The 27,998-nt window shown below is 37.2% G+C and overlaps 1 pseudogene; it reads right to left on the bottom strand.

The window, feature by feature from the left end:
- Window positions 1–27,196, bottom strand: LOC110889759 (annotated as a pseudogene).
- Window positions 27,197–27,998: the final 802 nt, after the last annotated feature.

Raw genomic sequence — 27,998 nt, 5'->3', positions numbered from 1 at the left:
TTAACAATCACTTAGAATCACCAAGAAGCGCACCAAAATCAAGTGTATGTCATCTAGAAGTGGTATAAGCAAATTTGTGAAGGTCCTTAAGTCATCTTTAAGGTTTTCTTCATCTTTTGCTTCAGATAAGAGAATCTCAATCATGGTTTTGTTATCGGGAACTAGTTTCAGTGCTACATGAAGTACGTAACATGATTCTAACTCCTATATGTAGCAGTTTTATATGTTAGAAGCAAACAAACTTATTTGCTCCCTCCTCTAGACTATTCGAAACTATACTTGGTACGTTAAATGTGACACTTTAGTCAGATCTTAGATTGTTTTATTTTGTGCAAATGAGAGATACTAGGTAATAATGAATTCCACAGTTATAGGTACTCACAAGGAGAAATCCAAGGATGGGTAATATAGTAAGAATTCACAACTGTGACAATTAAAAACAAATACATGTGAAGCCCTATTGAACAAAACCGAAAATATTGGTTAATATGTTTGATAAGATGTCACAACATGTAGAAAGCGAAACGTTATTAATCTTAATCCATTTGAAAACTTTATCTACGTTTGACACTAAAAAAGTTATATAGATAAAGGCCATAGATAATTTGTTGGTACTCCGTAAGCCGTTGAAGAGATCCATGGATGCCATGGTTTTAGAGTAGATTCGTATGCTTCTTCAACGGCTTGCTGCATGTCCCACCGCAATATCTTTTTCTATCAACTCCATAAGATTAATAGTAAAGTCTAAAGATCTGTAAAAATGAATCATGCTTAGGATATAATTGGCAATACAAATATGGTTATCCTAGTTGTTGCCAAGAAAGGTTATCTGGTTATTTACCTACTTAGCCAAAGGAAGGCTTTGCTTAGTAAATTTTCTGGATGTGCCTTCATTTGCTTCTTTCTTAAGGATCTCCACAACATTTGAATAAAGTTTAGGGTCTGATTCTTGCATCTTTTCCAATATCTAAGGATCAAGTATGAAACATGAACCCCAATAATAATATGTAGAAAAAGAAAAATCGAATTTCTAGTTTATTTATTGAAAAACTAGCGTAGTACAACATTTATATAATTTAATTCAATAAATTGTACTTGTCATTCTCACGAATTTAAAAGTATATTGAATAATAAATTGAGTATTTAATTCTAAGGGTGGAAGTTGGCTACAAAGTCCATTTTTCCTACAAAGTTTACAAAGTCATAAAACACCACAATTTCAGCTATAAAACACACTCAAAACCCACGAATAACAAAGTGGAGATTACTAAAATGCCATATTTGTGGGTTTTGTGTTGTGTTTTGGATGATAAGGCTTTGATTATCGAATGAGTAACATTAGTGTGTTTTATATTGATTATCATGTTGTGTTTTATATTCATAGTTCTACGATGGTGTGTTTGAAGTTTTTATGGACCGATAGGGTTTAGATATTGTGTTTTAGTGATCTTCACTTTGTTATTCGTGGGTTTTGAGTGTGTTTTATGGCTGAAATTGTGGTGTTTTATGACTTTGTACACTTTGTAGGAAAAATAGACTTTGAAGCCGAACCCCACCCTTAATTCTAAATCATCTAATTTAATACCATGGAGATTCTGGTTAACACTCCCGAAATAATAAACATTGATAAATTACTAAGGCTACTCGGTGTGGTTGATGGAGGATGGACCTTCACGTCAGTCTGCCACGTAGGTTGGGTGTGAGGATGGGGCAAAGAGGATGGAGCCAAGGAAATGAGGGATGGGCCTAATATATATATAGTGGTGGGTTCAAATGAGAAGAATTTTTTTGTAAGAAGAAAAAAGAAGAACTTTCAACCAATAAGAATACTTTATTTTACTTCATTTAATATTAGCATTTAATTTTAATATAAGGGTAAATTGGTAAAGTTACATAAATAATTAATTTGTATTCTTCCCATTTAGTAACTAACTAAATAAAATTTGTAACTCCTTTTTAAAATATATACTTTTTCCAAATTAAAAAAAACAACTTAATTTAAAGTGTAGAATAAATTACTAGTTGTGTAGGATAAATTACGAGTTGTGTAGGATATATTTCAAGGTGTGTAGGATAAATTTCGGCTGTGTAGGATAAAATTCTATAATGTGTAGGTATATGTAGGAAAATTTTGATATGTGTAGGTTTTGTAGATTATATGTTGAATAATTAATGATTAGTTGAATAATTAATTAAAGAGAGAAAAATTAATGATATGAGAGTTATAAATGAAATAATATTTTACTAATATGCCCTTTCTTCTTTTTCTTCTCACATTATATTTCTTCTCAAATGAACCTTCCCCTATATATATATATATATATATATATATATATAGGTAGAGGATCCTGTACACTAATTCAGAAGTGTGAGAAGTGTACTATAACACTATATATAACACTATATAACACCATATAAACACCGTATAACACGGTGTAACACCATATAACACCATATAACACTATGTAACACTATATAACACTAAATATAACACTATATTTTGTCTGATAGCATGTCTATTATAGATGTATAGTGTTATATATTGTTATATAGTGTTATATGGTGTTGTATGGTGTTACATAGTGTTATACGGTGTTTATATGGTGTTATTTAGTTTATATATAGTGTTATATTACACTTCTCACATTTCTGAATTAATGTACACTATCCCTACTGATGCGTGTGTAGTGTAATATATTTTTGATGTATATTTTAAGCCCTTTTTACACTTTTAGCCAAGTTTTAAATTTATAAAACACGATATTTACTAACACTAAACACACATATGGGCAAGTGCACCCATCGTGGACGTAGTATAGTGTTGGTAAGATACCGAGGTCGTCCAAGGACACAAGAGCTTTTAGTACCGGTTTATCCTCAACGTCTAATCAAATCAAAAGGTTAGAAAAGGTTTTTAAACTAAGAAAATAAAAACTAACTAAATGCTGAAAAATAAAATAAAAATAAAAACAGATAGACAAGATGAATCACTTGGATCCGACTCGTGTATTAGTATAACCTTTGATTATTTTCGCACTTTTGCACTTGTTTAAGAGATTATCTTAGTTATTGTAGTAGGCCCCTCTTTTAAAGGCGAGGTTACCCTCAACCCAGTAGTTTGAGTCAGCAAGGATACAATCCTAAAGGGTTGGATTATTGGAAGATAATGAATTAAGTTATTAATGCAAATTATGGTAGGCCCCGCTTTTGGCGGTGACGTTACCCTCGACTAAGTAGTCTGAGTCAGCAGGGATACAGTCCTAAATAGCTGGGTTATAGTATTAATAGTAGTTAACTTATGAGGGGGTCAAAGAGTTTGGATCCCCGCCATCCAATACCTATGGGCATTGAAGGAGATCCTACTAAATTTGACCCAGGTCACTTGCAGGACCTCTAAACGCTGAACAAGGGCAAGACCCTTACCAAACCATTCCCTCAACCCCCGACCAGGTAGCCAACATACCTCCATATAGACCGTGGAGATATGAATGGTGAAAATCTTTTATTTTATATAGACAGTAAAATAATGCCAAGACACCACGGACAAACGATAAGGAAAGATCACCTTCAACATAAGCAACTAGTTATTAAAGTCATTAATACAAAACCAAATAAAAAGTGCAAAAGATTAAGAATAAAAAGTATTATACTAAACACTTGTCTTCACCAAGTGATGTAAGAGACTTAGGCAAACATGGCCTTGATTGTCAAGAACTCTTACGATCAATCTTGGATCCCGAGACGACTCACACACTGTATGATGGACAATGGATGATGGTGGTGGATGATGGTGTTTTGGTGGTGGTGGGTGGTGGATGAAGTGTGAGAGAGGTGGTGTGCCAAGGGATGAGTTGCAATGAAACCAAACACTCCTATTTATAGGCTGAACAGAAGGCTGGGCACGGCCCCGTGTCCGCTGGACACGCCCCCGTGCCTATTTGACACTCTCTCTCTTCATTAATTGTAATTCGCAATTACAAGTAATGCGCCTGCTGTACTTTCGCCACGCCCCCGTGTTCACTGGACACGGCCCCGTGGTGGGCAATAGAAGCTTCTATAGGTTTGTCTTTTCTGATGCTTCTTGGGCACGGCCCCGTGCTGGTTGAGCACGGGGCGTGTTTAGTCTTCTGTCTTCTCTATTTTGCTTGGGAGGATGCTGTAGAGGGGTCGGGCAATCCACTTATGTTCCTTTTCTTGTATTTATGTTAGATTTAGCTGTCTTTTTGCTTCTTTTGTGAATTTGAGCTCATTTAATCCTGAAAATACAAAAGGAAGACAAAAGCACTCTTTTTCCAACATTAGTACTTAAAAAGGGTTAGTTTTACGCCTTATTTGATGTATTTTATATGTTGCATTTTACACACATCAAATACCCCCACACTTGAACTTTTGCTTGTCCTCAAGCAAAACTCTTTAATATGTGGCTTACACTCCCAAATGGAATGGGTAGAAGAGAAGGTTTTGGCTTGTCATAGAGTGTCGGGAATCCATGATCTTTTTGGGTTTTATTTTTATTTATTTACAATCCTATTCGTTATGATTTGTTTAGAACGTTTCATAGGAAAAATTACTTATTTAGGCATAACATGCCTTTTTAAAATTCCATTTATATACAAGTTCACACACCTCACGGGAGAAATCACTCACACTCGGCCGAAGGTGTATTTTTAGTGAATCACTCGAGAGCGGCATGGAACTTATTCCTACCATAAGCTTGCCAAGCAATCAATCCTCCTCCTTTTTAACTTGTTACCTTTGTAAATATCAAGAGGACTTTTTTGGGTAAAGGCTTGGGCTAAAGGTGGGTGAATGGGTTAGTGGTTAGTAGAAAAGGGCGAAAAGCGTAAAAGGTATCGGTTTTCGTAAAACATTTTATTTTAGTGACTTTTTATTCTTAATGAAGTATTTCTTCAAACAAGCTTTTTGTTTTAAAAGCTTTGTTTGTTTATTTCTAACTTCATCTTCATATATATATATATATATATATATATATATATATATAGGGGACCGCTAAAATGAGAACCACCCCCAGTTGTAAGAACTGAGAGAACCACTTTCTAGCCTTTAGATCAAGGAGATGGATGGATGAGATTTAAAGTAACTAAAATTAATATTAAATAGATTTTGTCTTATTATGTCTTTAATATTATAATCCAAAAGGGTAGTATAGTAAAATTACACTATTTTGTCTTTATATATATATTAGTATTTAATTGCCTTTTTGTCTTATTCATTAATTACTTTATATTAAAAAAACAGAATTTTATGTTAAACAATAATTTAAATTCAGATTTGTATAATAATTTTTTTTTAAAAGAATTTTTTTATTAAAATCTTTCTTTGAATTAAGATTTTTTTAACAACCCGAATTTTTTTGCGCGCCGGTTTTTTGGCGTCCCGTTTTACCGTTTTTGCTTAAAACTTTTTACGTTTTTGCGAAAAAACCTTTTTTACATTTTTACGTAAAACCCCTTACGTATTACGCACCGGTAATTTACGTTAACGTTATTTACATTTTACGCACCGGGTTTTTACGTTAACGTTTTTTACGTTAACATTTTTAAATTCAGGTTTTTTACGTTAACGGTTTTTTTACGTTATCGGTTTTTTTACGTTAACGGTTTTTACGTTAACGGTCTTTTACGTTAACGTTTTTACGTTAACGTTTTTTTCGTTTTAATAAAAAAAAATTTACGTTTTACGTAGAACTTTTTACTTTTTACGTTTTACGGAAAACGTCACGTAAAACGTAAAACGTTTTACGTTTTACGTTTTTTTACGTTACATGTTTTTTACGTTAACGGTTTTTTTACGTTAACGGTTTTTTTTACGTTAACGGTTTTTACGTTAATGGTTTTTTACGTTAACGTTTTTACGTTAACGTTTTTTTCGTTTTAGTAAAAAAAAAATTACGTTTTACGTAGAACTTTTTACTTTTTACGTTCTACGTAAAACTTTACGTTTCACGTTTTTACGTTTTACGTCAAAAAAGTTTTACGGGTTATTTTACGTTAACGGTTTTTTTACGTTAACGGTGACGTTAACGGTTTTTTACGTTAACGTTTTTACGTTAACGTTTTTTTCGTTTTAGTAAAAAAAAATTTACGTTTTATGTAGAACTTTTTACTTTTTACGTAAAACGTAAAACGTTTTACGTTTTACGTAAAACGTAAGACTTTTTACGATTTACGTAAAACGTTTTACGTAAAACTTTTTACGCTTCACGTTTTTACGTTTTACGTTAAAAAAGTTTACGGTTCATTTTTTTTACAAAATTTTTTTTTTACGCAAAAACGAATGCACCCAGAAACCGTAAACTCGGGAGGTGTCTCAGATATATTGTTATCATCATCGACGCCTCAAAAATAAAAAATAAAAACTCAACAAACATAAAAAACAAAGGGTATCTCGAAAAAAAAACGGGGTTTGGCTCAGATTATTCGATAATCAAGAGGCTGCAAAAGTGGGGTTGCAGGATCAAAAACCCTACCCTCCGCCGTCCTTGCCGCGCCTTCGTCAGTTTTTTTTTTTCATCATCACAGCCGATTCAAATAAGGCACCATATTCAAACGATTTGAACATTCAATATCAAACCCACATATCAACAGTTGATTCCATGTCAATATCAAACCCACATATCCAAAGTAAAACAGATCAAACACACATCGAAAAACAGATCAAACCCACATATCCAAAAGTAAAACAGATCAAACACACATCAAAAGCACCAACAAAAATAGAATCAACATATCAACAGTTGATTCCATATCAATATCAAACCCACATATCCAAAGTAAAACAGATCAAACACACATCGAAACAGATCATACCCACATATCCAAAAATTCCACAAAATAGAACAAACCCACATATAAGATCAAACCCACGTATCAAAAATCAAAGTTCATCAAAAAATCAATGGATGAAACCCACATATCAATAATCAACAGATCAAACCCAATTTATTTGAGATACCCATGAAGAAAATCAACAGATCAAACCCGGTATGCTTGAACATGCTAAAGAAGGTTCTTGTGTCACAAGCCCTACCGGAGGAACACCACCGTCCAAATCCTCCAACCGCCGCCGATGTGAGCTGCCGCGCCGCCGCTAAAACGACGCCGGTCTGTCGGCCCACTCCCTTGTGTTCCTCTCTCTCCTTCTGTCTCTCTCTCTCTTCGTTCCTACTCTGGTCCGCCGGTCCGCCGTTCCCACTCTCGACGCTCACCGCCGTTCCCACTCCCCGTCGCTCACCACCACCACCCAGACGATGGTGGTGGTGGTCCGTTCATCCATTGAAAGAGGGGGGTGACCGGAATACCAGCTCCGACAGTCGGCCGGTGTGGCTGTCAGACAGAGGACGAGAGAGATGAGACCATGAATTGAGGAATGAAGAGTTTGATGTTTCTGTTTGTGTTTATTTTTGGAGAACATGAGATATGAATTTGGAGAGCTTGAGATATTAAAGAAGATGATATAGATCTGAGAGTTATAGAGGAGAGAGGAGAGAGGGTTTACAAAATGTCAGTGAGTTTAAATGAAGAGAGAGATGAATGATTTGATATTTAGGGTAAAAGACCAAAATACCCCTTTTGTTGGCTGAATATGATTGGTGGAGAGTGGTTCTCGCAGTTCTTACAACTGGGGGTGGTTCTCATTTTAGCGGTCCCCTATATATATATATATATATATATTTTTAGTCACACGAAAACCGAGCTTGTTACTAAAATAAAGGGTAAAAATAAAAAAAAGGGTTTTGGTGGGTAAAAGGGTTTTAGGGTAAAGAAATGAAAGGTTTAGGCTCAAAGGGGTTAACTAGGGGGATTTTGGGTAGGTGAAAAAAAATGAAAAATAATGGTGTGGAAAGAAAAAAGGTTAGTCCTAATGCCTCCATCATTTACTTACTTGGGTTTAAGTTGGTAAGGACCGGGAATGAATCGTCATGGCAAGTTCTAGAGTCGTAAGAACCAAGCGGCTATTCACACAAGAAACGAAAAATGAGAATTTAGTCTAAAGATGTAAATTTGTATGCTCAATAACGGCTCAAAACTCACTTTTTGTGGGAATGAGTTTTTCTATGTGATCAAGTATATATAATCAAATTTTAACTAAGCTTGTCATGCCGTTTCATAATTTTCATATGTTGGTTCTTTTTATCACGACGCTCTCGGTTGTAAATTTGTAAAAATATAACCTTATTAATCTTAGGATTCCTAACTTAAACTTTAGACAAGTAAAAAAATGAGAATTTTTGAAAAAATTTGGGGTGTTTAGCGGTTCCAATAGAGTTTTGTGTAAGGCTTGTTATTAGGACTTGCAAAATTTCAAGGTTTTAGCATCCCCCCCACACTTAAATTACACATTGTCCTCAATGTGTCCCAAAAAAAAATTTTTAGGTTGATTAGATGTGTAATATAGTGTTAAAAGCAAAGATTTTATGTTACTGGCAGCCTGGACACGGCCCCGTGTCCGCTGGACACGACCCCGTGGTGAACTGCCAGTAACGAAAACTTACAGAAGGCGAACACGGGGGCGTGTTGGTTAGGCACGGCCCCGTGTCTAAAAAAAACTTGCAGGAAAGTAACCAAACAGCAGTTCTGGTAGGTGAGCACGGGGGCGTGTCGGCTGGACACGTCCCCGTGTGGACAGTCTGTAAGCCTGAAAAACAGGTTCCTTCCTCCGTTTTTTCCATCCTGGCCTTATAAGTGCTGAGGCTTAGCACTCTAAGCCTCGGTTTGTACCTGTTTCATCACTTAATACCACACCAAGCAACACAAACATCCTACATTACCATAGTTAATTGTTCCAAGCATAAAGTAAAAGAAAAAATAAAGCGGAAAATAAAAGTAGTCAAGGAAAGTAAATTGTTCAACACTTGTGTTGGATCGTCGTTGACCCTGAATGAGTCGATCAGAAGAGTTGTTTCTCTAATTCAAAGGCGGAATCAGTGAATTAGATGCTCAAACTAAATATAATGCTTCACTTTATTGATCTTGACAACGTTTACAACCTGGAAGCAAATCGGCAGCACTTCGTTACAAGTTCTAAGCCGTTAGAAATGAAACAACCATGCACCTATTTATAGAGTTCTTGAACCGCTTATACGGACTGCCATAAAAGCGATCCAGACAAGTTAATGTGGTTCGCTTATATGAACAATGTTCATATAAGCGGTCCAGCATGATAGTGTGGGTCGCTTTTATGGACATTGTTCACATAAGCGATCCAACATGCTAATTTACCACTTCTCGTTTCTCGAACCTCGTGCACTGGTTATTCTAACCTATCCTATCCTATTACATGATACAAGACGAAGTCAATAGACGTAATGCACCAACAGACTCCCCCTCGGATATTGACGAAGTCTTCAGTGAACATTCTCTGTGATGCCACCTCTTCAGTCTTGATCATCTTTGCCAACTTCATCATCAGTAGGCTCCCCCTCTCATCAAGCTTCCATGCTTTTAGAGATCATCACCTTGCTTTTCAGCTACAAGCTCTTCCTCACTTACAACTTATCTTCAGACTCCCCCTTAGACTCGGCTTTCAGGATCGTAATCTGGTTCTTTCCTGTAATCACTCATACAAATGATAAGTAACAATCATTTTAAAATCATCAACCAGTAACCATAAACTGGCACTATACAACTTTCTAAAACACTCCCCCACAGATTATCATTCAATTTCAAATTAATGACCTTGAAAATATTCACAACTTGTTTTTGAAGTTTTCTAAAAATTTCAAGTTTCAAATTAACGAACTCGTTTTGTTTTCAAAAACACAATCAGCATACTTAGATTTTGAAACTCAGCAACTCAGACATCGGTTTATCGAAAATAATGCAGAAATCAAAATCTTTTTGTATTTTCTGAAAATATAAAGCAGTAAAGAAATGTATACAAACATATTTACAAACAATATTTTTTGTTTTGAGAATGCAACAGAGGATCATATCAGTTTTTGACAAGTCACAAGTACCGTTAAGCTTTAAATCATACTCAGAATTAAACAATTCACTTAGATTGTCGATATACTGATCCATTTAAGTTTTCATACAAATTTCAACTGATTCAGGATACGATTTAGATGTTTTAAGACTTAAACTCATTCATGTGTCCCACCTCTTGAATATACTCCCGTATCTAGAATCCCAATATTCAGTCTTACAGGTAAGAATACTACAATGATGTCTGTACATAAATTAGGGGTTAAATGCGAGAACTGAGGGATCTCAGGTCAGAACTACCGTTCAGCAGAGAGATATCAGCTTCGACTTAGCAGTGTGTCCCCTTTAGAGGATCTTTTCAGCTACAACAACTGATTATCAATTTTATTGTCTAACCAGCTGAGGGCTTTATGCTATATTTCAAGCATCTTTGGATAAAGTATTAGCCAAGGACTAGGTCAGAACTACCGTTCAGCAGAAGTCCCGGAATAATACCCCAGACATCATAGAGTATAAACACCTAGTATATCAGAATACGAGACTTTTCAAACGAGATTTCAGGGGTTACCTATATATCCAAGTAGTGTTCCCCACAAAATAAGTAAGTTTGAATTTAGGTTTATATCCCGAAAAAGCTTACTAAATGTATAAAAACCTATCGACATATCATTTGTGAGACTGCTTAATGCTATTTAATCATTACATTTCTTTAGCATACTGTAACTGTCTACTGATGTACAATCATTTCCTCTTTTTACGCAAAACTCAAATTTTTGATTTTATCATGTTTTTGGCTTTTTCAAATTTTCTAATGTTTTTGTATTTTCTAACAATATTTCTCCCCCTAAAATGCAAAACCATTAAAGAAAATTTAACAAACCGATACTGATAGCTTTGTCTCGCCATCCATTTTCTGCATCTCATGCTCTGTTTTGCAGAAAATATAACATACCCTCATGATTTACAACCCATTGATTTTAACAGTTAGAAAACTGTTCTTCAACCTGTGAGTAATCATGTTTGTTCCGCCGTGAGGGTTTCGGCATAGTCCATCACCACTTATTCAAAGTAAACTAACATCAAACATCACAATCATCAACCAAACAAACTTATACAAAACAACAAACAAACTCCCTGTCTGACCAAAACCAGGGATCTTCAACCTCTTCCTGTGCAACACTCTCACAATCTTCATCAGCAATTATCACCTGCACATTCAAACCTTATCAAATACGCAAACAATTTGTCATAAAAATTTCAATCAATAAAGATAGATGCCGATTCATGCTTCGCAATCCAGGAAGCTCCGGCAATTCCAACCACTTAATCAAACATGGTGTCTACCCAGGCCTCAGCAGCCTTAGGTGTAACCTTGATTCTAGCAACCTGAATTTTAAAATTTTCAGCCTTTAGTGATGGAAAATTTGCATCATAAGCAACCACATCTGAATACTCAGACGTTTTCTCCGCAGAAGTTGAACTTATTGTGTCAGTTTTTGGTTTCCAACTTTGTTTCTGTTTCTCATTTTTCATCAAATCAACACTTTTCTTAACAGACCACACTTGACCTCTCGGAGTACCTCTTTTGTAAAAATTTGTTTCTTTCTGAACCTTTTGAGTTTGAACAACATTTTTAGGTTTCCAAATCTTTTGAGGTTTTGTCACACCAACCGATGTTTTCTGACTCCATGATGTTCTCATTCTGAGTGTGTGAGAATTCCAGGTCTGTCTAGAACTAAACCTGTTCGGGTTTGATTTCCAATTTTGATTTGAGGCAAACTTGTTTGTTGTATACCTCCAAGTTTGTCTTGAATCAAATCTGGTTGACCTCGGTTTCACAATCTCAGATTTCTGTGTCTCAACATCAACAGACTTTGGATTTGGACACTTTCGTGCAACATGTCCAATTTTATCACATTTAAAACATACGTTCTTTGACACATCTTTTGGCTGTTGTTGTTTCTTTTTCATGGCCTCAAACTCTGCATTAGATTGTTTTCCAATTTTGAATTTTTCTTCTTCGGTGAAACTTTTTCCTTGAACAAAATTCACTTTTGTCTGAAAATTGGACCTTTCAGTTCTGTTTCGATTATCTTTCTTCTTATACCCCAAACCAGACTTCATGTTTTTCTTCTTAGAACCAGGTTTGTTAGAAGACCCTTTGAAACCTTTACCAGCAAACTTCAACATTTCAGACTTCTCAATTTCAACCATCTTGAAAACTTTGTCAATTTTCTCTGAAATCACATTCTGAATCGGGAAAACAACATCTAAGAATAGTTTGTCCGATCCAATCATGGTATAAACCAATCCTTTTGAATCATCATTCAAATTCTTCTCGGATTTTGTGTCTTTCAGATATCCATCATAAAGATTTCCTTCATCTTCATTCTGTGATTCAGATTTACCTTTTGTAGACTCATCTTTCAAAACACTATCAACCACCTTACTCACCACCTCTGATCATTAGCATCATCAGATTTGGTGTAAATCACATCGATACTTTCAGGTAATTGGTCAGCTATGTTCAAACCCTTTGCCACCTTTTCCTCATCATAAAAAGTATAATTGTCCCTCAATGGTGGTGGTACCTGATGAAACTCTGAACCAATACCCTTTTTACAATTATTAGTATCTTTGTCATCTGGTGTGATATTGAAAATACGTTCGAGAATGTACGAAGAGTTATGATAACTTTGAAGTTGTGTAACAATCTTTTCTTTTTCAGCCAAGACTTGTTTAAGATTAGCAATTTCATCAACACGCTTGTTTAATTCAATTTGTTTTTCTTTAAACTATCTTTCATACAATTCTTTGGTTGTTAAAGTTTCAGACAATCTTTGATCAAAACTTTTGACTTGGCTCTTCAAAGTATCATAAGCTTCTTGTACCTTTTGACTTGACCATTTTAAAGAATCATACTGTTTTTGTAACTCTAGAAACTTAGATTCTTTCTCAATGCAATCAACACATTTTGTGTCACATTTTTCTTTCAAAACCTTATTTTCTTTTTCAAAATCATGACATTTCTGTGTTAATTTCTCAACTTTTAATTTTAAGCTTTGCTCTGTGTCAATCCTTTCTTTACATTTCAGTTTTAACGCATTTTCAAGTTTGTTCATTTCATTATCTTTTGTTTTGATTATTTCTTCTTTTTCAATACAGGCTTTGCACTTTTCAATGCAATTCCTGCACTTGTTTTCCTTTTCTACAACCAATTCAACATTTGATAATCCAGAAGATTTTATTACCTCAGTGATTGAAACTTCGGCGTGCTCAGCTTCCTTTGTCTCCTGTATCTTCTCAACTTTTTCTTCCATCTCTTTCGGCTTTTGTTCTTCCTCAGCTTTTTTATTTTCGTCACCAGCAAGCTTTGCAACAGTCTTTACTTCTTCAATCATCTTCTTCAACTCTTCTTCTTTTCTCTTCTTCATCTCTACCACCTTCGGTAGACTCGTTTCAAAGACTTCTCTCAACTTGTTCATCAACTCTGGCAGATAGCTGCCATCAGAAAGCCTTTTTGTGTTGAAAACACGCTCACTTGGAAACACATTAGTTACAGCATCAAAATCAACTTTTGACGGATCTACCACTGGATTCCCCCGTGGATCCAAGTAACACTCCAACTCTTCATTCCATCTCTTGGCTCTCTGTGCTTCTTGAAATGGTTCATACAGTTTGCCAATCTCCCATCTTGCACTGTCTCTTCTCCACCATGTATCATGATCATCTTTTGCCACGAATGCATAACCAACAGCATCCTGTTCTGGAAGAACTTCTTTGCTCCAGTCATAGCCTTCATCATCATCATAAATGACTGCTAGAGCCCTTGATTTTTCTTCCTGCTGTTTCAACCTTGGTGGTTCAGACTTATTTTGATGATAAATCGCTTTCTTGTAATAGTTTTCGTTGAACGGATTTTCAGAATCTTCAGCAACATACGAATTTCTGCACTCGCGCTTGAAGTGACCTTTTTGTTTGCATTTAAAACATGTCACTTTGGATTTGTCAAAACCCAGTTTAGTAGATGGCCCTCCAATTGACTTCCTCCCCGTAATTTCCATGAACCGTTGTGCTCGACGAACTGCACTGGCCATGCACCATCTGATATCCATCAGTTCCATCTCTTCGGGGTCTATTTGATCATACTCTTCTTTTGTCAAATTGGTATTTCCAATCTTCCCTGCAACGAGGTCTTCATACGATTCCAATACAGATGCTAAGAAAACCATCTGTTGTTTTGCTGATTCTTCACTGAAGTTCTGCCCATTCTTTAAATCGATTGCGATATTACACTGAAATACATTCTTTGAAGCAGTTTGATCTGAAGTGTTTGAAGAAGAACCACTGTGAAAACCACTGTGAAGACTTTCATTGTTGACTGATTTCGAACTTTCAGCAGAAAATGCTGTTTTTGGAGAACCAGCATTTGGTACATTTCCTCTGTAATAAATCTCTACATTCTGCTGATACGCTGGACTGTTGACTTTAGATCTCTTTAACTCCAATTCATGGCTTTCAAGCCTCTCAATCAGCAAGTCAACCTTTAGATCATCTGGCTTGATTGTATTCTTCAGCATAAGAGCAAAATATTGCCAATCTTGATCATGTGGCAATGCATCAAACAATTTATCCACCATCAATTCTTCAGAATATTCAATTTTATATCTAACCAATTCCATTTTTAGATGTCCAAATCTCTCTAACATCTTACAAACAGATTCATTTTTCATGCAATTGAACACTTCAAACTCTTTACGCAACAATTTCTTCTTATTCTTGACAATCTCGTTACTCCCAACACACTTTCTCTCCAATGCTTCCCACAATTTCTTTGACGTTTTTTCTTGTTCAAGCAATGAAATAATATCCTCTCTAACTGACTGTTTGATCAAGGTTATCATTCTGTATTCAGCAACAACATTCTTTACATCTTTTTCTGTAAAATCTTTCTCCTCTATTAACTCTCCCTCTGCTTTCTCTGGTGCTTGATATTCAGTTACTAACTTTAACCAGCTTTCAGGAGCGAAAGCTTTCACCCATCCTTCAAACCTGTTTTTCCACCAATTATAATCTTCAACTTTCATCAATTTTGGTGGCTTTTGTTGACTTCCGTACATGTTTTCGAACTTCAGATTATCCGAAATCTCTTTTGAATATTCTTTCAACTCAGCTCTTCTATCAGACGATTCAGTCGTAAACGCGTTGTAGAAAGTATTGTAGAATTCTTCACCGTTGTTCGACATTTTTGATCTCCTGAAAATCAATAACCTGGAAGCAAACAAACAAACTTAATCAGTTCAAACAATATCAAGTAAATTGAAATACACTAACACTCGGTTGGCGTGAAATAATCTTGACACTTGAATGAAATCAAATTGATCGTATGTACGAAAACCAATTTGGACAAATAAGCGGAACTGGTTGGACAGATACGCGAACCAGTAACTTTGACCAAAAGAGCGAATCAAGTCGAATAAGCGAACCAACACAATGTATCTATAAGCGGTCCAAATAAGTTCAAACGAGCGGACCAAGACTTGTCATATGAGCGGACCAGAACTTGTCATACGAGCGGTTCAGATATTGTCACTCGAGCGGACTAGGAAATGTTCAGATGAGCGGACCAAACTTATTTTGGAGCAGTCCAGATGAACTAATGTACGAATGAGCGGCCCAGACTATGATCGTTCGAGCGGTCCAGGGATGTACACTCGAGCGGTTCAAGGCAGTTTTTTGGAGCGGTCCAAATGCAAAACTGGACAAATGAGCGGTTCAAACAACTTCTTTTCGAGCGATCCTGAATGTTCGAAAAAACGATCCTTAGTTTTTAGCCTGTTTTATCTATTTTTAGTCCGAATTTCACTCTAAAACTTTCTAGGGTTTGTAATTGTCCAATAACACACGTCCTGTGAAAAATTCGTCCGATTTTAACCGTGGAAACTTGTCTAAATCGAAAAAGAAGGTGTAGAAGACAGAAAACGGATCAAATTTGAGCTGAACTCTTCTTCCTGTGCTCTGATACCACTTGTTGGATCGTCGTTGACCCTGAATGAGTCGATCAGAAGAGTTGTTTCTCTAATTCAAAGGCGGAATCAGTGAATTAGATGCTCAAACTAAATATAATGCTTCACTTTATTGATCTTGACAACGTTTACAACCTGGAAGCAAATCGGCAGCACTTCGTTACAAGTTCCAAGCCGTTACAAATGAAACAACCATGCACCTATTTATAGAGTTCTTGAACCGCTTATACGGACTGCCATAAAAGCGATCTAGACAAGTTAATGTGGTTCGCTTATATGAACAATGTTCATATAAGCGGTCCAGCAGGATAGTGTGGGTCGCTTTTATGGACATTGTTCACATAAGCGATCCAACATGCTAATTTACCACTTCTCGTTTCTCGAACCTCGTGCACTGGTTATTCTAACCTATCCTATCCTATTACATGATACAAGACGAAGTCAATAGACGTAATGCACCAACAACTTGGCACGTAGGCCACAAACTGTTCGATAGATAAAAGGGACTTAAACCTGTGGGCTCGCCATCAACCCGCTCCTGCTCCTTCAAACCCCCTACTCCATGTCCTCATCGCTATCATCACCTCCATCCCCCTGACCCGCCATGTACTCCCGGATGCTACCGATATCGTCTTGTATATCGTTGATGTTTCGTTCGATAGCGCCGACCCGGTGGTATGTATTGTTGGCAAGGTTGTAGGTGTTCCTGGTACACATGAGGTTTTCCTGCAAAAGATCATGTAAGCTTTGAAAGTTAGGAAAACCGCCTCCTTGTGAGGAGGATTGACCCGGATCGCCATGGGGTTGATATTGGTAGTGAGGAGGTGGTGCGTGAAGAACTAGGGCCTCCTGCGGGTTCCATGCATAGCCTTGCGTCCTTTGGAAGCTCACTGACCCGTCTTCCGCCTCATAAAGTAAGTTCATGGCTCGGCAAATGTGATAGTCAACTCGTCCCGACCATGGGCTTCTTTCAAAGGACCTTGGGATATGTGTGAAGTGCTTGAAGAGACGGTACACCCACCCTCCAAAGAAGATAGGTGTTGGAGCACGAGCAAGGCGGTTGAGATGCATGTTTCGTAGCAGGAGATATGGAACATCGAGAGGCTTCCGGTTGTGGATACAGTGAAGGACAACCAAATCTTTCAACCCTACAACGCCACTACTGTCGTGACGTTGGCTAAGAGAGTAGGTGAGGAGCCTGTGAATGTAGCGATAGAGTGGGCCCCTCAGCTTAGTACTCTTGGTGCTGCTAGGGTTGTAGATTCCTTCACCGATTTGAGCCCATGCAGCTTGTCGTTCATTTTCATCCAAATCTCTTAATCCCCCGATATTTTCCTCATTTCCCGATTCCTCTTCCCCGTATAGTCCCACAATTGCTCCAAACTGTGCCATAGAGATCGAGTACTTTGTCCCCCACACCGAAATGCAACCCCTTCATTGTCAAATGGGTCACACCTTGAAGTGAAGGTAAAAGTGCTATAGAACTCCAAGGTGCATTGATGCACCGACCTAAGCCGAGTGGTTAATGCAACCCTTAATGGTCCCGTAACGATGTTGTTGAATCGGTCCAACTAGTTTACCAAGGTTAACAGGTCCGTGCATGCTCGTCTGGGGTACTCCTCGGGCCTTGTTTGAAGTAGCTCGTATCTTGCCCTAGCATCGAGTTCACTTGCATTGAACCTTGTGAACTTTGCCATCTGAAAGAATACACCAAAAATTAGCACAAAACAATGAGATTTTTAAAGAAACTGCAAACATTGGGCTGGACACGGCCCCGTGTCCAGACGTCTGTAACCCAAAAACTTCATTTTTCGTCCCGGTCCCGAAAATCTGAAAATTTTTGGCCAAGTAGGTGCGGTTTCCCCCGAAAATGAAACCCCAAGTGCCGTTTTTCCCAAAATAACTCGTTTACCCTTCCAATTTCATCTTTTTCGGTTTAAAAACAAGGGTTTGAGGTTTTTGTGAGAAATCAGACAAATCTATCAACAATACAAGTGTATTTACTTCCCATTATACTAATCTAAACTAATACTAACAGATTACATCAAAAATTTGAAGTTCGATCCGGATGAACTCGAAGAACCCTAGATTTTTCCCCAAATTTTGATGTTTCTACTACATGCAAATAACTAATCTAACTACTAATGATGATAGAATCATACCTTGATGTTGTTAAACGTGGAAGTAACGTCGGAAATCTGCGGAAAATCGCCTTGAACCAGAGCGTTTTCGTCAAAACGGGGCGTGTGGAATGAGATAACTGTTATGAAATGGGGGTTTTATCCCGTCAGTTGCGTCGACACGGCCCCGTGTCCAGCGGACACGGCCTCGTGCTGAGCGAAAATTTTGAAAATTTTTTTTGTGCTTGTGTGAGTGCCCATTTTTCTGAAAACATGGTTAGAAGACTTACCGGTTTTGATGTATACTTGTTTGTTTGCAACATTTTGGGTATGATGTGGATGCTTTTCATTCGTTAACCGTTTGAAGCGAGATCTCCTCTTCTTCATCCTCAATGGATCCTCGGTAGAGTTTTAGCCGTTGGCCATTGACTTTAAATGGAATACCATTTCGAGCTTTAATTTCTACTGCACCATGAGGAAAAACATGGGTGACAGAAAAAGGTCCTGACCACCTAGATTTTAGTTTACCAGGAAATAATCGAAGTCGTGAATTAAACAAAAGAACTTGGTCTCCTACCCGAAATTCATTAGACTTAATATATTTATCGTGTAAATTTTTCATTCTTTCCTTATAAATTTCGGAGTTAGAGTACGCATAATTCCTTAATTCGTCTAATTCATTCATTTGACAGAATCGATTTTTACCTGCAGTTTCTAAGTCTAAGTTTACGCTTTTTATTGCTCAGTAGGCCCTGTGAGCTATTTCTACTGGTAAGTGACAACTTTTTCCATAGACAAGCTTATATGGGGTTGTGCCTATAGTGGTTTTATAAGCAGTTCGAAAAGCCCATAAAGCATCATCTAATTTATCCGCCCATTCCTTTTTATTTAACCCTACGGTTTTTTCAAGTATTCGTTTTAAACCTCGGTTAGTCACTTCGGCTTGCCCATTTGTTTGAGGGTGATATGCTGTTGAGACCCGGTGATAGACCCCATACCTTGTTAATATTTTTTCGAGTTGATGATTGCAAAAATGGGTACCTCTATCACTTATCAAAGCTTTTGGTGTTCCAAAACGAGAGAATAACTTTTTCAGAAATTTTACCACCACTCTTCCATTGTTTGTTGGAAGAGCTTCGGCCTCTGCCCATTTAGACAAGTAATCGACTGCCACAAGTATATATTTGTTTCCTTTTGACGGTGGGAAGGGTCCTATGAAATCGAGTCCCCACACATCAAAAATTTCACAAACGAGAATGCCGTTTTGAGGCATTTCGTTTCTGGAAGAAATATTACCTGATCTTTGGCAAGCATCACATGTCTTTACAAGATCTTGTGCATCTTTGTAAATGGTTGGCCAATAAAATCCTGAATCAAATACCTTTCGTGCGGTACTAGCGGCACCATGATGTCCTCCATATGGACCTTCATGACAATGGCGGAGAATTCTTCGTGCTTCATTACCATGGACGCACCTTCGGATGAGTTGGTCGGCACACATTTTGAAAAGATAAGGGTCTTCCCAAAAGTAATGCTTTACATCAGCAAAGAATTTCTTTCTTTAGTGATGTGGCCATCCTTTGGTGACTACACCGCTAGCTAAATAATTAGCGTAGTCGGCATACCATGCTTCTTGTCTACTCTCCATCATCTCCAAGGACTCTGTGGGAAATTTTTCGTTTATCTGCTCGTCCCTGGTTGCCTCCAAAGCTGGGTCTTCTAGGCGTGAAAGATGATCTGCAGCAGTGTTTTCTGCTCCTCTTTTGTCTTTGATTTCAATGTCGAACTCTTGGAGGAGTAGAATCCATCTGATCAAACGGGGTTTTGCGTCTTGTTTCTTGAAGAGGTATCTGATAGCTGCATGATCTGTATAGACTACAGTTTTACAAAGAACAAGGTAAGAACGGAATTTATCAAAAGCAAACACCACAGCTAGTAATTCTTTTTCTGTAGTTGTGTAATTTTCTTGTGCATCGTTAAGCGTTTTACTAGCATAATAAATTGGGTGGAAATGCTTCTCTTTTCGTTATCCCAAGACTGCTCCAACAGCAAAGTCACTTGCATCACACATGATTTCAAAAGGAAATTTCCAATCAGGCGCTATCATGATAGGTGCATTGACTAGCATTTCCTTGAGGGTTAGAAATGCTTGATTGCATTCCTTGTCAAAGATGAAAGGTGCATCTTTTTCAAGTAATTTTGTTAGAGGTCTTGAAATTTTTTAAAAGTCCTTGATAAACCTTCTATAAAATCCGGCATGCCCTAAGAAACTTTTGATTGCTCTAACGGAGGATGGTGGAGGCAATCGAGAAATAGTTTCTATTTTTGCTCGATCAACTTCCATACCTTCGCTTGATATTTTATGACCGAGTACTATTCCCTCTGTTACAATGAAATGACATTTTTCCCAGTTAAGGGCGAGGTTAGTTTCCTCACATCGGGATAGCATTCGTTCAAGGTTATCGAGGCATTGGTCATATGAGTCTCCAAAGATAGAAAAGTCGTCCATGAAGACTTCCATTGTCTTTTCTATCATATCATGGAAAATGGCTACCATACAACGTTGGAATGTTGCAGGTGCATTACATAGACCGAATGGCATGCGTCGATAGGCAAAAGTTCCGTAGGGGCATGTGAAAGTTGTTTTCTCTTGGTCTTCAGGTGCTATCGGTATTTGAAAATAACCTGAAAAACCATCCAAGAAACAATAAAATTTATGACCGGATAGTCGTTCTAACATTTGATCAATGAAGGGCAAAGGGAAGTGGTCTTTCCTTGTTGCTTCATTTAATCGTCTATAGTCTATAAAAACTCTCCATCCTGTGACGGTTCTTGTCGGTATTAATTCATTTTTTTCATTAGTTATTACCGTCATACCTCCTTTCATTGGGACTACTTGGACAAGACTCACCCATGGGCTATCGGAGATAGGATAGATTAGTCCGGCGTCAAGTAGCTTGATGACTTCATTTTTAACCACTTCTTGTACATTGGGATTTACTCTTCGTTGTGGTTGAATTACTGTTTTGTAGTCATCATTCATTAGAATTTTGTGCGTGCACATGGAAGGACTTATTCCTTTAATATCTACAAGCTTCCAAGCGATCGCATTTTTGTGTTTTTTAAGAAGATTAACTAATTTCTCTTTTTATACGCTACTTAATTTAGATGAAATAATTACAGGCAAATTACCATCTTTGTCTAGAAAAGCATATTCCAAACCTTTAGGAAGTTCTTTGAGCTCAATGGGTGGGTCTTTAGGAGACACCTTATTTTGTGGCTCATCTAGATCAAGAACCTTAAAGGTTTGTTCTATGGTGACCTCTTCTTCAACAAAGTGGTCATCTTCTTCAGTTGTATCGGGTGGCTCATCTTCATCTTCTATTAGGGGGTCATTATTGCCAAAAGGATATTTCATTGAACGCTCAAGATCTATGCTCCTTTTGAATGCCTCTAATTGAAGAGGTAGGTTGTTAAATTTCCGGTTTTTCAAAGCTTCATGAGTTTTCACAAAAGGTTTTCCTAAGACTAGAGGAGCGTCATCGAGGATGACAAAGTCGGTTGGAATATCCATTTGATTTGTTTGAACCAAGACATCCTCAACCACACCGATTGATTTTATTACCTTTCGATCGGATAGAAAAATGGGTATTTGAAGTGGAGAAAAATCACTAATACTTAATTTTTCAAAAATATAGTTAGGCATTATGTTAACACAAAGATCTTTATCAATGGTGATATTAGTAATAAAGGAATTTTGAAAGAAACATGGAACCGGTGTGATGTTAATTTCAAAAGGATCTTCTTTTATTAGCGAGGTTTGATCATTTGTTAACTTAACACTTACCATTTCTTCAATTTTAGCACTAGTGTTTAACTCTTTTAAAAACTTGGCATGAGGGGTTACTAAACAATGATTTTCGAAAGAAGGTGACAAGAGATTAATTTCTTCGAAATTAGACTCTTCTTGAAATTTAACATTATCGGCCTCACCTTTTTCGTTGCTTAACTGATGTGTCAGTTTTTCACTTTCTTGTTCTTCCATTTTTACATTTTCAGCTATCTCTACGTTATTATTAAAATTTAATTCTTCTCTTGCGCGGGACTCCTCTTCCCTTGCGCGAGATTCTTTTATGCAATGTTCGATAGTTTTAGTGTGTTCTAATATCCTATTGGTTACTTCGGTGAGAGAGAAAGAATTGGGATCCTCAAAGCTTGAATCCGGTTGTTCGATCCTTGGTTCCTCATAGTACCCACATGAAGTAGATGGTTCACACCATTGTTCTTCATTGTAAGTATATGATGGATAAGGGTCGAAACTTTGTTCTTCATAGTACTCATATGAGGTGGGTTGTTCACGCCATGGTTCCTCATAATAAGTGTATGAAGGTGGTGGTTCATATCTTGACTCCTCAAAGTATGAGTACGAAGGCTCATACCTTGGTTCATCAAAATATGAGTATGAGGGAGAAGGTTCATACCTTGGGTCTTCATAGGATGTGTATGAAGTTGATGGCTCGTACCTGGGCTCCTCATAATGGTTGTATGAAGTGGATGGTTGAAACAAGTTACAATATTGTACCGAGTGCGGGTTTCCACAATTAGTGCAATAGTCTCTCATATAATCATCTTTCTCATAGGTGTAGTTGTAACCTCCTGAGTATTGATCCATAAGAATCACTCAGCAAACCACAACTGAGTCTCGGGACCAGAAAACAAAAACAAAGACGGAAACAGAAGGCTGGACACGACCCCGTGTCTGGTGAACACGGCCCCGTGTTCAGGGTCTGTATCTGGGCGTTTTAATTAAAGTCACTGGTCACGTTGAGCACGGGGGCGTGTTCAATAAGCACGGCCCCGTGTTCAGACTCTGTATCTGGGTATCTAACTAAAAATATGCAGCACGGGGGCGTGTTCAGTGTGCACGGCCCCGTGTTCAGGCTACTGTAAATGCAAACTAAACTAAAATGCAGAAAAATGTGCGCGCGTTTTAAAAAGGTTTTGAAAAACTGATTAGGCCGTCGATTTTAAGCTTTCTTAAAATCCTTGTGTCCCCGGCAGCGGCGTTAAAAACTTGATGCGTGTGTAGTGTAATATATTTTTGATGTATATTTTAAGCCCTTTTTACACTTTTAGCCATGTTTTAAATTTATAAAACACGATATTTACTAACACTAAACACACATATGGGCAAGTGCACCCATCGTGGACGTAGTATAGTGTTGGTAAGATACCGAGGTCGTCCAAGGACACAAGAGCTTTTAGTACCGGTTTATCCTCAACGTCTAATCAAATCAAAAGGTTAGAAAAGGTTTTTAAACTAACAAAATAAAAACTAACTAAATGCTAAAAAATAAAATAAAAATAAAAACAGATAGACAAGATGAATCACTTGGATTCGACTCGTGTATTAGTATAACCTTTGATTATTTTCGCACTTTTGCACTTGTTTAAGAGATTATCTTAGTTATTATAGTAGGCCCCTTTTTTGAAGGCGACGTTACCCTTAACCCAGTAGTTTGAGTCAGCAAGGATACAATCCTAAAGGGTTGGATTATTGGAAAATAATGAATTAAGTTATTAATGCAAATTATGGTAGGCCCCGCTTTTGGCGGTGACGTTACGCTCGACTAAGTAGTCTGAGTCCGCAGAGATACAGTCCTAAATAGCCGGGTTATAGTATTAATAGTAGTTAACTTATGAGGGCGTCAAAGAGTTTGGATCCCCGCCATCCAATACCTATGGGCATTGAAGGAGATCCTACTAAATTTGACCCAGGTCCCTTGCAGGACCTCTAAACGTTGAACAAGGGCAAGACCCTTACCAAACCGTTCCCTTAACCCCCGACCAGGTAGCCAACATACTTCCATATAGACCGTGGAGATATGAATGGTGAAAATCTTTTATTTTATATAGACAGTAAAATAATGCCAAGACACCACGGACAAACGATAAGGAAAGATCACCTTCAACATAAGCAACTAGTTATTAATGTCATTAATACAAAACCAAATAAAAAGTGCAAAAGATTAAAAATAAAAAGTATTATACTAAACACTTGTCTTCACCAAGTGATGTAAGAGACTTAGGCAAACATGGCCTTGATTGTCAAGAACTCTTACGATCAATCTTGGATCCCGAGACGACTCACACACTCTATGATGGACAATGGATGATGGTGGTGGATGATGGTGTTATGGTGGTGGTGGGTGGTGGATGAAGTGTGAGAGAGGTGGTGTGCCAAGGGATGAGTTGCAATGAAACCAAGCACTCCTATTTATAGGCTGAACAGAAGGTTGGGCACGGCCCCGTGTCCGCTGGACACGCCCCCGTGCCTGTCTGACACTCTCTTTCTTCATTAATTGTAATTCGCAATTACAATTAATGCGCCTGCTGTACTTTCGCCACGCCCCCGTGTTCACTGGACACGACCCCGTGGTGGGCAATAGAAGCTTTTATAGGTTTGTCTTTTCTGCTGCTTCTTGGGCACGACCCCGTGCTGGCTGAGCACGGGGCGTGTTCAGTCTTCTGTCTTCTCTATTTTGCTTGGGAGGATGCTGTGGAGGGGTCGGGCAATCCACTTATGTTCCTTTTCTTGTATTTATGTTAGATTTAGCTGTCTTTTTTGCTTCTTTTGTGAATTTGAGCTCATTTAATCCTGAAAATACAAAAGGAAGACAAAAGCACTCTTTTTCCAACATTAGTACTTAAAAAGGGTTAGTTTTATGCCTTATTTGATGTATTTTATATGTTGCATTTTACACACATCACCTACCCTATATATATATATATATATATATGTATGTGGTAAGGTTCATGCGAGAACCACCCTTATTGCGAGAACCGCGAGAACCAATGTGAACACAAAATAAAATCTAAAAAAAATCAAAAAAAGCACTCAATTTTTTTTAATATTTAAAAAAAAATCGCTATATTTTGTTACCATAAATTTTTTTTTCGAGTAACAGTTATCCATGCACATGTGCATATGTATCATTACTTCGACAAATTCGGTAATACGTTGTCAGGAATAGACAATTGCACTTTAATTTACAATATCATTCGTAATACACTACTTTTTTACATTACCAATATTCAAAATGCACATGTGCATCATTAGGTATAACCTTGATATAACGTGTTTTGGTACAAAAAGTTTGTGATTTTGAATGGAGAAGTAGGCCCATATACATGTTTTTTGGTTAGTTATATCTAGTGGTTGATGGTTTGGTTATAGTTGTCAATTTATGATATAATATGTTGATTGGATGGTATAAATGGTGTTTACATACATGTAATAAAGTGAAAATATTGGTAATGGTAGGAGGTAATGGTAGTGTATTATGAATGGTATGATAGATGAAAGGGAAAGTGTATTCAAAGTAGTGTACCAAAACACCCTATTTCATATTGATACATATAGATGCACATGTGCATTTCTAATATTGGTAATGTAAAAAGTATTGTATTACACATGGTAGTGTAAATGAAAGTGCAATTGTCTAATAGTTGTAATGAATTACGGAATTTGTCAAAGAAATGACAAAATGCACATGTGCATGTTTGTGTATTATGGATGGAATGATAGATGAAAGAGAAAGTAGTGTACCAACACACCTTATTCATGTTGATACATATAGATGCACATGTGTATTTCTAATATTGTTAACGTAAAAAGTAGTGTATTACACGTGACAGTGTAAATGAAAGTGCAATTGTCTAATATTTGTAATGAATTATGGAATTTGTCAAAGAAATGATACAAATGCACATGTGCATGGATAATTGTGACTCGATTTTTTTTAATTTTTTTTGAAATTTTTTTATTGTAAACGAAATATAGCGATTTTTACAAAAAAAAAAATAGTAAAAAAATTGGGTGTTTTTTAGATTTTTTTAGGTATTATTGTTTGTGTTCACACTGGTTCTCGTGGTTTTTGCAATAAAGGGTGGTTTCTAACGGATCCTTCTCCTATATGTGTATATATATATGTATGTATGTATATGTGTGTGTGATAGAGGAGGCACGTCCTCATCGTCAAGGGCCGGATGATCTCGACGAAGGAGGCACGGCGATGAAGCTAAGGAAATGGAGAGGGGGTCGGCGCCGCCCCGGGACGTCCATCGGACGACCCCGTACCATATGGCCTAAATCTCTACACATATTATTAACATCATTAACTTTATAGGATCTAAATAGTTTTTGTTCTTTATATTATTATCTTAATTGCATTTAGAAATGAAGTTTTTTTTCCTTACTACAATTTCTATATGGGTAGAGTTTATAATATATAGTTTACAAACATGACATATTTTACACACATAATTTGTTAAATTTGTTGTTTTGGTTACACCTAAATTAGATTAAAAATCTACAGAAGTTTCTTTTTATTAGGAATAATTACCACTAACTTTAACCATCTCTCTTGTTGGTTTTTTGCAAAATGCCAATCAGCTTTAATAAAATATTTTACAAAGTGCATTAGCTCCCTTTAAGAACAAGAGTGTGTAACAAAGTAATATGGGTCAAATCCAAAGATTACCTGTGTATTCCGACTGATGTCTTGTCTCATAACGGCCATCGTTGGCCCTATCTTATCTGCATGTCAAAAAAATCAAAGTTTTAAGGAAACTTTGTGGGATTACTACAATACAAACTAAAATTAACTACATATATTTTATATAGATAGATAGAGAGAGAGAGAGAAACCAAGAAGATGGAGCTGGAAGTTGCAGTGAGAAAGGAAAGGTTTGAGAGGCAGGCGAGTATCATTTTCCTGATGATCTGCAGCAACAGGATCATGGTGATGATGCTAAGGAGACTACTTTGTAAGTGCAGTTCCTACCGGGTAACTGTCGCTTATCAGTTCTGTGTCAACCAACGCAGAAGTCCAAGTTAAAGTCAATGATAATGAAGATTATCAATTGCTGAAGGCATTCCGGACGACTTTCTAGTGTTTCGGATTATTGTATTGTTTTGTATCCCGGACAATGTGTTTTGTCTGGGTTTAGTCCCTAGCCTATATATATGTGTGTATTGTGTAGATTAGGGCAACCCTTGAGTGCTTGGTGCACCTCTCACAAGATCCCATCCATTCTCCATCACTGTGTGTATTATAGAGAGAGAGGGAGACTATGTGTTAGTGAGAGAAAGCTAGGTTTAGATCTTTGTGATCTAAACCAGCTTGTAGATGATGTATACTCCTTTGGTTTGTGTAATCTGTGATGACTGATTCATAATAAAGGATTCATCTTCTACATATTTCTATGTTGTTCATATTTTGTTCTTCATGTCCTTAATCAAGTGCAATGTTTGATGTTCGTCATCGATCCAGTGCTTTAACAGTGGTATCAGAGCATGGTAACCGATTCGGAATGGTCTAACCGCCTTCCGAATCACTATTCCTCTTGATTTGATGTTTGTTTCCGCCAAACATCTTGAAGACATGAAGATTTTGGTCCAGATATGAAGAAATTTTAGCTGTGTTGGAGAGAACTGCTGGGTTTTTGGAGATCTAAGGTTTTGATCCAAAAAGGATTGTCTGAGTTTAAAACTCTGTGTTTGTGTTTCCGGGGTTTTTGGTGAACCAGTGTGAAGTCACACTGGGGAGATAGTCCGGAGATTGGTTACTGGATCCGAGTTTGAGAAACTTTACTTGTTCCGAGTTTCAATTTCAGCACTAGGTCCGAGTTTTAACTTCTTATTAGGGTCCGAATTCCAACTCCTGTCCGAATTTTATGTTTCTTTGAGTCCGAGTTTCTCCTTTTTCACTAGGTCCGAGTTTTAACTCCTTGAGGTCCGAGTTTAAGAACCTTTTACTAGGTCCGAGTTTAAGTTTACTCCTCCCTTGAGGTCCGAGTTTGAGCCTTTGCCTTTTTATCCGAGTTTCCTTATTCAGTCCGAG

This window comes from Helianthus annuus, chromosome 2 (genome assembly GCF_002127325.2).
Source record: "Helianthus annuus cultivar XRQ/B chromosome 2, HanXRQr2.0-SUNRISE, whole genome shotgun sequence".
NCBI classification, from domain to species: domain Eukaryota; kingdom Viridiplantae; phylum Streptophyta; class Magnoliopsida; order Asterales; family Asteraceae; genus Helianthus; species Helianthus annuus.
The sequence above is the reverse complement of the archived record's forward strand: the minus strand, read 5'-3'. Positions and strand labels throughout refer to the sequence as shown.